The following is a 13,561-nucleotide window of genomic DNA, read 5'->3' as shown; positions in this document are numbered from 1 at the left end:
ACCTTGTATTCAAACGTTATAGCTGATAACTTGATAACTCTGAACCTGAGGACACACTCATTATTTGATTCAAACATCTCCATCAGGCAAAACAAAACTGATAGAATGAGTTGTGGTTCTCCCCTAAACTCCACTGCAACTAAAACTAATCTTGGTGTCCCTGGAACCACCCTGATTCCCCAAAGCTGTCTTGAAGCAGTAGATTAACTAAATTCATTTACTGATCAGACACCGATAAGGTTAGGGACACAGCTTCTCCTTCGGAGACTCACGAGGTAGTACATTTTGAACAAGCAAACCATTTATGATGATGCTGTGGGCGAACCTATCCTTAGCTTCAACCAAGGGCTAAACCGAGTCAGGGACATCTGGCCAACCAGAGAAGAGATTAGGGCCTGCAAAACAAATGGTGTTAAATTATTGTCCTGGAACATAGCTGGTCTTTAAAAAAAAACTCCTGGAACCTGATTGGCAATTATGATCTATGCCTTTTCCAAGAGACCTGGGTGTTGGAACCCCCATACAAGGTGGGTTATCGAACTTTCAGTATCGAGGCAATTCAACCAAAAAAAGACAGACCATCAGGCGGGCTCTTAATATGGGCTAAAAATGGGCTAAAAATCAAGTTAATGCCGAAATAGTCATTATACCTACCAGTGCAGATGATATCCAGGGAGTACGTCAAAAGTTCTCCAACAAATCTACGATCTCTCTCCCTAATATATATATAAGACCAAGAGATCATTCTAAAGAATCACCATTAATTACTCATCTAGGATTATTGATTCTATCACAAATAATAGCCCCATTGTAATCGGAGGCGATTTCTACTGTTGTTATGAACCACTAAGGGGCATGAAACCATACAGGAGGAAGAAGATCTAGCATTGTGCATCCCATTACTAAGCACTGAAAAACCAACGAGGTGGACGGTCTCTGCCCTGCAGATTTTTAATCTAACAGTAGAAAAAGGGCTAAGGGCTTGTAATGGGAGATGCCCCTCTGATGCTGAGGGTACAAACACATTTTTTTAGGGGCCAATCGTCCTCAGCTATAGATTACATTATGATAAGTGCTGCACATTGGGCATATGTGACTGATTTTAGAGTAGAGACCAGGAGGGACAGTGACCACCTCCCCCTATGCCTAGAACTAGAAGCAAAATATTTTCAGCATCAACCTAGACCAGGCTTGCAGGTACCACAGCCTACGTTGTGCAATAATAGAAGGGCAGTCGGATGGCAAACTATTCTAGGGAAACTTGAATCCCTTACCTCCATTTACAAAAATTTTTGTGACCTTTTATCTTCTTTTCTTTTTAATGAGAACTTAAACCCAATTCCAATTACTCAAATCCACGCATCAATAGTGGAAAGAATTGAACCCCACCTCACTAGAGCAGTGATGGGTAAAACCTCTTTAAAGGATAAACTGACATCGGCCAATCCTTGGTTTAATGAACCTTGCAGAGAAGCAAAGAAGAACCTAATTAAGGCCTTGGAGTTGAAAGAACCGATTAAAATCAGGCTAGAAAGGAAATGCTATAACCAGATACTAAAACAAGCACCTAGAAATTGGGAGGACTCCGGCTGGGAAGACTTGTTAGCTGCAGCAAGGGCAGGAGATCAATAACTCTTTTGGCGGATCATTGCAAATCGCAAGAAGTCGAGCAAAACAACCCAGGATTACCATTTAGACCCGAAAACATGGTTCAGCCACTTTGCACATCTATATGCATGTCCGGGTTCCCCTTCAAGTGAGAATGTACGTATAATTAAAGAGCTGACAATGTCTAACAAGTTCGAACCACTACACTTTAGTATCTTAGACACTAAGCAGGCTATAGCAGCCATTAAGCTGTCCAAAGCACCAGGCCCAGATAACATCCCGGGAGACCTCATTAGACACGACCCTGAGGTATGGGCACCGTACATTAACTTACTGTGCAATGCAATCAGCAGAGGACAGCCCATCCCTACATCTTGGAAGGGCGCGGAGATCGTTCCTATATATAGGGTAGTAGGGACGATCCCGCCAATTATAGACATATCAGCTTGATAGACATTACCCAAAAGGTCTTTTCAAAGCAGATACTGGACAAGCTAAACGATTGGCTAGTTGAAAACGACATATTGTTCCCGTACCAGGCAGGGTTCAGAAAAAGAACCAGCACCATAGATCAGGTGTTTAGGCTGCTAACCATTGCCTGGAAATATACCAAATTAAGATCTGGCAATCTGTACGTGGCCTTCATTGATCTAAAGGCCGCTTTTGATTCAATCCCAAGAGATCTGCTGTGGGTAAATTTGCTAAAGCAAGGGGTCCCAAAAAAACATACTGGCACAACTCATAGAATACATGAAAATTATTTTGCAAAAATGCGCTGGGGTTTGGGTGGGAAATTGACAGTGGAGATTCCGGTGAGGAGAGGTGTGCACCAGGGCTGCGTCCTGGCGCCCACCCTGTTTCTCCTCTATTTTAACGACATGGTCGATTTCCTACTGGACACAAATTATGATTCTCCAAAGTTAAGTGGCTCTCATGTATGAGCTTTGACATTTGCGGATGACACCATCCTGCTTTCACAGACCCCAAGGGGACTGCAAAACCTCCTGAATAAGCTGGTGGTGCATTGTGAACAAAAAGGATTGGAAATAAACCCATCAAAAACAAAATACATGTCCATTCGGCCGCACAAAAGTTTTAAGAAGAATATAACGCTGAATGGTGCAATGATAGAGAGGGTTCATACTTTTGCTTACTTAGGTGTGACCATAGATTCCAAGCTCTCATGGTGCCCCCACATGAGAAAACCTGGGACCATCTTAATGCAAAATTCAGTGCCCATCCTGAAAAAACTCCATGCTACTGGTACCAAGTCTATTACCCCAGCATTGGAGGTATATAAATCCAGGGCCCAAACTGCTGCCCTCTATGGCTCTGAGCTGTGGGGTGGAGAGCAAATTTCCATCATAAAGGTGGGAGAAAACAGGGTCTTAAGAGCGATGGTCCCACTCCCCCAAAATACACCGGTGATCCCCTACATGTATGACTTGGGGTTAAAACGCATTGAGCACAAGCCAGTCTGGATGACTTTGTCATATTGGGTTAGGTTATGGGCCACTGATGAACTCCATACTTATAGGCAAGCACTAAGTGAACGTATCGCACTAGACACCCATGTTACTTTCCCATGGTTGTTTAATATACGTAGATGGCTTCTGGATTTAGGGTTTAGTGAGTTCTGGCATCACCCAGAAAGGTTGACCGCAGAATCAAAAAGGGAACTCAAAAGTGTCTATTGGAACTTCATTGTGCATAAAGTTTTACAAAACTGTGGAGCTGGCTCACTCACAAACGAATTCCTGTTGGTCAAACCCACACCCCGCTTTGAGGCATTTCTAGATCAAATCGAACCTCAATTGGTGAAAATATTGTATTTGAAATTCAGTTACGGGACTCTCCGTGGTAAGTCCTTTACAAGCAAATGGGAAAAGTCCAGCAATGGGGTGGAAGATAGAGATTGCATAATGTGCCAGCTGCGTATGCAGGAAAATATAGCACACGATCTGTTATTTTGTCCCACTTATCTGAGAGCTAGACGGAAATGGATTGTACCGTTGTGTAGGAAGCTGGGTGTCAGGAGATATAATGATATGTTACGTATCCTAAAAACAGATAACACCCAACTTATTGTTTTTGGAGTTTCTAGATTCTTATTGGCCATCAACTATATGAGAATGAAGAAGGGTTTGAAATTTTAACTAGGATCCTGCAACAGAGGATAAAAGCACAGCACTTGCGCATTGCAGGACTAAATTGCTGACTTGTTTTATTGTATATAGTATTTAATATTGTACAATGAATTCTGCTTGTAGTATTTTTTATTATTTTAATTGATATTGTGATCTATACTAATATAATAAAGAGAGAGCCCAAACCATTGAGGCGGGTAATCTCAGGAACCACAACACCAATCACAACACCCAATACAGCGTTGGAAAGGGCAGTTGCAGCAGAAAGACATAGGCTATGCAGACGCCTACCATATACATTTAAAAGGTAAAAGAACCGTGCCAGCAAAGTAGTCCCTTGTGGGCGTATCTGCATTGTGCTGTGGGCGTGTGCTGGGGCGTGACAAACACTGAGGACGTGTGGTACGTTCCGCCCTTCATGCCATGTCTCATATCGTGTGCTGTGTGTGCGGGGCGCTGCATTACGGAACAAAAAGCAAGCGTTGTGCCCAATATTTCATTGTTTTTTCTTCCCAGGTTCTGTACATTCCAGCTCCGGGTGTCCACCCTGCTCCCTTTAAATACCCCTGCACCCCATAATCATAACCCACCCTTACTCCTTAAAATACCCCAACACCCTTAAACACTTCCCCCATCTTAACCCTATAAATATACCCTGTACCCCAAAACCCAAACCTATCCCTAAACCCTAAATATACCCCAGTACCCCAAAACCCAAACTTAGCCCTGAATCCTATAAATACCCCAGTACCCCAAAACCCAAACCTACCCCTGAACCCTAAAAATACCCCTATACCCCAAAACCCAAACCTAGCCCTGAACCCTAAAAATACCCCTGTACCCCAAAACCCATACCTATCCCTAAAACCTAAAACTACCCCTGTACCCCATAACTATATCTGAACCTTTAAAATACCCAAACACCCCAAAACATATACCTCAGTACCCCAAAACATATACCCCTATGCTTATACTTACCGTACCCAAACATAAAAAAAAAAACATGCTTTTACCATTCATGCATTTACAACGAATTTCGTTGTAAATGTATGCGTGGTAAAAGCATATAACATGTAATGCCATGCGTTATAATGGCATTGTGGAGTCATGGTACTTTCGTAATGCAAGTATGCGGAGTGATGGTAAGCGGAAAGAAAGTTGCGGAATAATGGGTGTTTACCCTCCCCCGGTAAGTACATTGGTGGCACGGCGGCCCACATCTCCAGCAACATACTCATATTTTTTCACCACCGATTTGAAAAATGCACAGGTCTCTCGCATTGATGGCCAGCACCGACATACACTTTTAGACACACCTCCCGCCACAAGTTCTAGAATTGCGAACTTTAGAGCTGGGAAGCTACGTTCGAATCTCGGCATCAGCTCAACATCCTGTGATTCCAGGCAAATCGCTTTGTCTCCCCGTGCCTACCACAAATAAATGTGTTCTTATATTATGTAAATTGTGCTCATGCCATGTTGTCGAGTTTGCGCTATATAATATTGCAAGGAAAAATAAAGTAGGGAAACTCGAGTTCACACACTACTGAACGTGCACTCTTTAGTGCATCAGCAGTGCACTGTGAATCGGAGCGTTTCACAGGCCTGTCACAGATAAGAAATGCTATCAAAACGAAATCCTACAAAACAATATACTACTGGCCGGCAGCAATTCATACCCGGACCGACAACGTCGGGACGGGCTGCTAGTTATTAATAAAAGCATTTTGTCAGCGAATAAAATTAATATCAACAGTTTTCCCTATCTAATGGTTGAAAACCCAACTCAATGTCTTCTTCACAAATGAATCTTTAGAGTGCACTCTCATTTTCTTTTGTGCCATCCTTTTTATTTTTTAGGGTTTCAATTATCTTCAACTTTTTTAAATTCTCTATTCTTTCACTTTTCCATTTCCAACTCTGCTCTAGTTTGTCTTTTTCTTTCCTTATTTTTATTCCAGGTTACATAGCATCTAAATCCTATATAAGCATATAAGCATATCACACAGATATGACTGCTTAGTACAGGTTTCAATATGACCCTAAAAAGTCCTCCACTGTCTGGTGCAAACCAGTTGCCAATGGCAGAAGCTCCTTTGCCTAAACTCCCTAATACACTAGTGGTTTCTAAAAGCTCTAATTCAGGCTACAGGTCAAAAATGATCTTTGGAAGTTCCTCTATCTTTCTACTCTCGTCAGGGATGTATGAATAGAAATATTGAGCAGTCAGCATTTTGCAGACTTCTCCTTTCTTGGCTAAGAATAAATCTAAAGCTAATTGAATTGCAAGATCATTGATCTAATAGTCATTCCTTTTGTGTTAATAGTTAATAAGGCAACAGATGTACTAGTAGACAGTGTGTCTACTACTGTTGATAACTTCCCAGTCAATCAATCAGGTTTATTCAGTAACATGCCACCAAAGTGCAGACAATTACAAACATGATAAAAAAAAATAAGAATACATTAAAAACATGCGTTACGACCATTTAGAAGTGATAATAAAACACCTGAAACTGATGAGCATACTCGCTGCTGGCTACCGGGCCAACTCGTGTCCTAAAGAAGTCTAGTTGTGAGACAAAACACGTCGGCCATGGTCCTTTGACTTTTAATAAATGAATTCAATTAATCCTTTTTAAGAAACCTACATCTGAGATCTGAACATCTTTTTGTTTGCTTACTGTTTCGACATTGTCTGCTGTAACTGTTAAAGTGCTGAACCTTTTTGTGTTTAGTACTGTGCCAACCCTGATTGAATGCTGCCTATATCTTCTGATGTTGTAGGTATTTAAGAGTAGGATTATTAATTCTTTCTGCGGTTCAATGTATAATCAACAACAAAATAAAAAATTCAGCATATTCTGGATGGAAAAGTAGTCACATGGGCAGGGTTCAGGAAGGGAGTCATGATATACATTACTGGGATAGGAAAGCAGGAAATGAGCTATACTAAACCTGAACCTTGTCAGGTAATACCTTTGTGTATGGTTTATGGGGATTAAGAGGCAGGGTTCCATGCATTCAGTAGCTACTAGGGAGAGGTATTCTGCCACTCTCTTCTTGCCCACCTGTGCACGTTCTCTTTGCTCCTTAAGTGTAGTTAAAAGATTGTGCTTTAACTGATGTTGGTGATGGCTGTAATAAGTTGCGGATTGTGAAAGCAGTCAGCTGTCCCTAAAAGTTTGAGCTTGTTCTTTACATATCTTAGCCATGGAATTTTATTTGTGTGGTCAAGACGCAGACAGTCATGGATTATTGCTCGATTAAATGTGGGTTTGCTAGAATAGTCTTGGATTCATTTGGCACCCAAGCTAACTCGGGGAACGCAGCGATGCAGTGCGGGCTCCACAGAGGGGCTAACTCAGCCGGGGTTTGTTGTTCGGCTTGAGCAGTCCAGCGACTAGCCACCTCAGTAACTTCCGCAGCCGCAAGTCTCAAGCCCTCACGAACTGGACCGGGACTCAGTGGATCTGGGTTCAGACAAATGTAAAAACCGCACGGATAGCAGCCAAGGGGCGAGTGCATGAGAGCCAAAACTCAATGGATCAGCGTCCGCGTCCTTGGATCACCTGACAATGATTCTCTTCCATCATAGGCCAATACAACGAAAACTTACGTTCCTCACTTAGAGCATTTAGAGCAAGCGGTTGCCACGCAATGGAATTGGAAAGTGAAAGCACGTTTTCCAAAGCAAAGCTGTGGGCTGCCACGAGGCAATCATAGAAGTTGAGCTTGCGCTCCAAGTTAGTCATGGCTGCCGAGGTCTTGTTTGTATAGCGCTTTACACCACCATAGGAACGCTGACAGCACTAAGGGGAACAAGCCAAATGGGAAACCATGACTTAGACGGGGAGAGGAGAGACACATGAAAGGAATGAAAGCAGAGTCTTCTTGTGGCTGGAGTGGTCTTCGCCGGAACTATGAAATCTCACTAGACAGAGCAATAGTGGCTTGTGGGCAGCTGGACTCTGGCATCTGGGGGCTAGCAGGATGTGAGGGCAACATAATGGGAGGGGTTAAAGGAGGTTGAAGGTGGGATGAAGGGGTGAGTGGTGACAGTGTGAGAGGAATTTGTACCTAACATCGTGGTAGACTATATGAGTGACCGTCACCGGCCAATGCAAAGAAAACTTACGTTCCTCACTTAGAGCATTTGGAACAAGCTGTTGCCACGCAATGGAAACAGAAAGTGAAAGCGTACCATGTGCTTTGTGCCTGCCTGCAGCCCTTCCTCCTTTTGTGACGGCCCATCCAAACTGGACCCTTTGCTTCACAGCTTGTTTAGATAACATGCCTCCTTTAGATAAGAAATTGCTTCACAACAGCCATGAAGCAAACAATCCAGTCCGGATGGGCCGTCCCAAAAGGAGAAAGGGCGGTAACAAAGAAGCCTCATTTTCAATTGGAGGCCACTGTTTACCATAAACGATGACACCATCCAATGAAAATGAGGTGCGAGGCTTCAAGCCCCCTTCTGAAATGTCTTCTCTCACAATATATCTCACAGAACAAGCAGCGCATGCACGCTGCAACGCTAAGCGAGACCTAAAAATGGTTCCTAGGTATAACATACAATGTACAGAAAAAAAAGGTTTCAGTGTGGACTAAACCAAGCATGAGTCAGAAACCAGCAGATGGGCTATATTAAATCTAACCCGTATCAGATAAAATCTTTGATGGTGTTGAAATGGAAAAGGAAGGTAAGTTTCACTAATGGTATATAGGCAAACACTCTTTTTTTCCTATTTCTCTGCTTTCTCTACGCAGTCTGCATGCAGTCAGAAAATCTAGTTTTAGCTGATTTTTTGTGATGGAAGTAATACTTTGTGGATTATAAAATAAGTGTCTCTTTTAAATTGGTTTCTCCTTTTATAAAGACATAAATTCCCTTTTAGTTGTCTAGTTAACTTTAATTCTGATAAACCATTTTCTTTTTGTATTCATCTTCTTTCTTCCAAACATTCTTTAAAGCATCCTCCTCTTTATTTGCACTACGAAAGATTTGAGCTCTTCTCTCCTCTGATGTTAATATTAACTTATTTTCTAATGTCCTCATTAAACAGGTTAGATTTGTTTTGCATGCTTTAACAGTGTCTATGACTATGGGAGCTCTAAAGAAATCCCATTCGATTTACATATCTTTTGCTTGTGGATGAGGATTAATTCTTTAATGAAGAGGAACTTTCAAAAGGATTGTGTCATAAATAGAAAAATATTTTTCAAAATGTTCCTGTCTATGAAATAAACTAAATAAAACATGTAATTGTATGTGACAATGGGATGTGATGACATATCACTTCTTCTACAGCCGAAGAAGGTTAGTGTGTGCAAACATAGCAGTTTTTAGTATCTAATACTTGAGTGTATTCTTGAACTAATCTAGAATAAAAATTTGTAGAAACATCTTACTTATTATAATCTACAAATAATGCTTTTAATTTTGTCTCATCTATTGTGTGTGAAGGCGATGTATGTGTTGAAGATGCAGGAAGGACTATAATTGCTACTATAACAACTATTAGTGTGCCAATAATCACTACTTTACACTTAGCTTTGGTAAGGATACACGTGTGCCTACAGTTTAGACCTTGAATAAAATATAGCAGGAGGCAAATTAAATATTCTGCTTTGACTTCTACTTGTGCAAATGTGCAAATTGTTTGAATATTAATTTGCAATTATTTCATTCAGCTTCTTTACAAACATCTTTGTTAGACATCCTTAGTCCTACTCCAGCTTCTAAATGTGTTATCTCTACTCTTCTACTTCAACCTTGGCCCTCGGGAATTCTTCTTAATTCTTTGTATTCACTTTTGTTTTGCTGATTGTCAGTTTTCAATTATGTCAGTCCTTTATTTTTCCTGTTTCAAACAAAGTTCTTCTTTTGATGTTGAAATAAATTAATTTTTGAATTCACTAATTAGTGCTTGTCTCATTCTTGATTGTAATAGTTGTTTCTGAAAATGTTTTTAATCAATGCTGTTTCTTAGAGTGGCATATCATGGTGGTTCAAATGTCTCTGATCTCAATTCATTAGGATTTTGACTTGATGCACAATCTCTGCATAGTAAATCCATTAAGGTGCACAAATACCTGCAACAAGGTACTCTCACTCTTTTGGATCTCCTCTTGTCTGTTGATCTTCTTCTGTTTCACTTATACCACTAGATTCTGTTTCTTCGATGATGGTTTGGGGTATATGTTTAAATGACGCACTTGATTTCAATTACCTCCTACCATTTGGACATTCCGATCTCAATAGGGGCCATACTCTCCTCATGCTTGTACCTTTGTCAGGATCATTTCATTGTTCTTATGATGCTTCAGCAGTTCCTTTATTCTCAGCTCTTCAGTGTGTGTTTGCACCCCACTTTGTTAGATTTTTAGAATTTGCACTGGTGGGAGATTTTGCTGTCCTTCATCCCCCTCCGGTCCTTCGGGTCGAATAGGTACAGGAGATCAAAGAACACTATACTTCTTTGTAAGGGCACCTTACTCTCTGAGTGTGTGAGGTATGCACCCAATTAAGTGTCCTGCCACATTAAACAGCAGTGTAGGTAATCAAGAGTACCTGATAGGGGCCTTTCCATCTTGACTCCAGGCAAGAACTTCACATATTTCTTCACCAAAACCCAATCTCCTGGGTTAAGGTTGCGGCACTGCTCCTGATGAGGACTGACATTAACAGCTGTTCCTGGTGAGAAACAGAAAGCACAACATCAGCTAATCCTTCGCAGTAATTGAGTATCATGTCACCTGTGATGTTTACCAGCGTAATTGCAGGCAATATCATAGCACAACCCATGAGGATTTTGTGTGGTTATAATCCTGTTCTCCTTTCAGGGGTGCTTCGAAGACTCATCAAAACCAGTGGAAAATTATCTCCTCATGTGGCCAATCAATGCTTCAATGTCCTATTTAACTGTTCCACTATCCCGAAGCCTCGGAAAGCTAGTTGCTGTGCAATCTCTGTTCCACTTGAATAGTTGCACACAACATTCAAAAGACCTCATTATTGAAATGAGTCTCTCTGTCTGACTCCAGAGAAACCAGGAATCTGAACCGCGGAAGAAGTTCACATAACAGCAGTTTAGATATAGTGAGACTGTTATTCCTCCATGTAGGGTGGCATTCCACTCATGGGGGGAAAATACAACTATAACCTGAACATACCTCACCCCATTGCAAACAGTGTCCTATTAAAGGGTCCTTCTAATATTTCAATGTGCCTAAGTGTTGCCGGGTTCTTCTTCCTGCATTCATGTGCAGTTATGTAATGCAGCTATGGCATTGCTCCTCAGCTAAAAGTCTGCATCGAGGATTACATCAATTCTGTCTAAACAGTCAAACCATTGCATCCCTTCTAATGTGTGCAGGACCATGGACATATTGTGTCATTGGGAACAACAAACTGGCTGGCAATGCTGGTCTTCCATCTGCATGAAACCCAAAAGTCATTTGCATTTTTAACAAACAATGCCACCCTTGCTGTTCAGGCTTTAAAAATGCTTGTAGTCTTTTGACTTCTACACAAGTATCAGATACTGACAACAACACTGAAAAGGTAGTGCATTCTTGATTCATTTGCATATTCTCTGTTAAATGTGAAGAACCCTGTGCAACTTCATCAGTAAAATCAATTTCCAACAGTGACATAATCATTGCCACTTCTGTGAGCTGTACATTTAACTACTGCAATCTCTTGGGGTAACTGCAAAGCTTCCAATAGTTTTATTACATATTCCCAGTTTCTAACAGGGGAATCTGATGATGTCATAAATCCCCCTTGTGACTGCAACTGCCCAAAGTCATCAAACACATCAAAGCCATATTGACTATTTGAATATTTATAGTCACTCTCAATTGAGCTGAAAGACAGCAAGCTCTTGCAAGGGCAATTCATTCTGCCACTTGTGTAGTGGTAAAACCTCGAAGCCAGGAGGCCTCTACCACTTCCTGAATTATGCAGACAGCAGAAGCTGCTCTCAAAGTTCCTTGATTGTCTCTTGACATGAGCCAACCACAAAAATTACATAGTTGGTCTCATCGTGAGGTACATCTTTAATGTCTGCTCTTAGCTTGGTGCATAAATCTGCAATACCACGCAGTCATATTCACTTTCATCTCAATTAATTTACCTCTCAGGCAATGGTAACAACGTAGCTGGTTTGAGTTGTTGACATCTTTCTAAAACAACATTCTCAGCAGCAAGTATTTGTCGTTAATACTTTGTAAGTCTGCTGTTTGTCTGATACTGTGTCTTTGTATGGGTGAGCAATATGTCCATCGAGTGAGAGATAATCACTGTAAGAGGCGTCCTATCACTATGCTCTCGGAATACTGACACCAACTGCCACAACCTCTTTAAGGCAGCTGCACAGTCCTGTGGCAACAGGGTAAAGTGTAGTTGAGAAATATGCGGAATGGGGCGTGCTGAGTCCTATGGGTTACACAGGAGCACTTTGAGTGACTATTCAATGACCAAAAATCATTTTCACAGAACTTGATAAATGATTGTGAGGCAGGTGGTGTAAGTATATGCACCTCTTATTAGCATGCATTAAAATATTTGTCCAGTATATGACATTAGGAATGGAACCAGGCAATTATAATAATAGTGATTTCCCTAGGTCCTGAAGAATAGCCAAAAGGGGAATGACTAGAAATATGTTGACCTTTTAGAAATTAGGAACATTACCCCTTCTTTCCTAAAATTCTCCCCAACTTTTAAACATACCGACTAGGGATCAGAATACATAAACAAACCTACTAGCCAGGCATTTTTTAAGAAGACTTCACCAACCACCCTCCCCTCACTTTTCCCTCAAAGCTTATATTTTTTGTCATTGATTAGTCACTCAAAGTGCTTCCACATAACCCGTAGGTCGCAGCACACCCCGTTCTGCAGTGGAACTGGATTGACCCAATGATGAACCATGCCACCAAGATGTAACCCTGTTGGGTGAGGGTTTTACAAAAAACTTTATGTTTTTTCTTAGAAAAGATTTAGACTCTTCAGACTTGCTGGGTGCATGTTTTGTGTTATAAATCTATGTTGGAGGGCGGATCCAGCTAATTCCTCTCACTCGCTCTTTATTTGTTGAAAAATATGCCACAGGTCTTCAAGAGTCTCAAAGCAACTGAGTAAGCACAGAAAGAGTGCAGCCCTCCCTCTCACTGCAAAACAATGTGAACATCATATTATAATCAGGCATTGCTAGAGGATACAACCAAGACTTTCTCTCAGTTTTAGGAAAGCTTTTAAACAATTGTTGTCCAATAGAGTCAGATCAGACAAAGTTTTGTGCATCAGCCCCAGTTAAGGCTTGACCACTAGGGCAAAGTTGGGTATCCATTGTCTACAGTAGCCAACCATTCCCAGGAACGTCCAGAGTTCTTGTTAAGTTCTAGGTGGGCTCATCTTTAGAATTGTCTCTATTATCTCCTATAACATATTTTTCGCATTCCGTTCTCAATGAGATGTCCCTAAAATTGGACTTCATTTTGACAGTATTGTAATTTACTCAGAGACACCTTGTGGCCATTCTCATTCAAATGATTTAAAAGAACAGTTGTGTCCTGCTTACAAGCTTCTTGCTTACTTGATGCACGATAATTGAATTGCAAGGCATCTGCAGAGTCTCAAGATTCTGTTTCAAGATCTGATTAAAGATTGAAAGACTCTCTGTTTCCCCTTGTGAAACTTAGCATCATGCCAAAACTGTCTCTAAACATGATTGAGAACAGGAATTGACTGTCCTCATGCAATGGAATAAGGAAAAAAGCCTGGCAAAGATCGACAA

The sequence above is a fragment of the Lissotriton helveticus genome, chromosome 11 (genome assembly GCF_964261635.1).
Source record: "Lissotriton helveticus chromosome 11, aLisHel1.1, whole genome shotgun sequence".
NCBI classification, from domain to species: Eukaryota; Metazoa; Chordata; class Amphibia; order Caudata; family Salamandridae; genus Lissotriton; species Lissotriton helveticus.
This window is presented reverse-complemented; position numbering follows the sequence as displayed.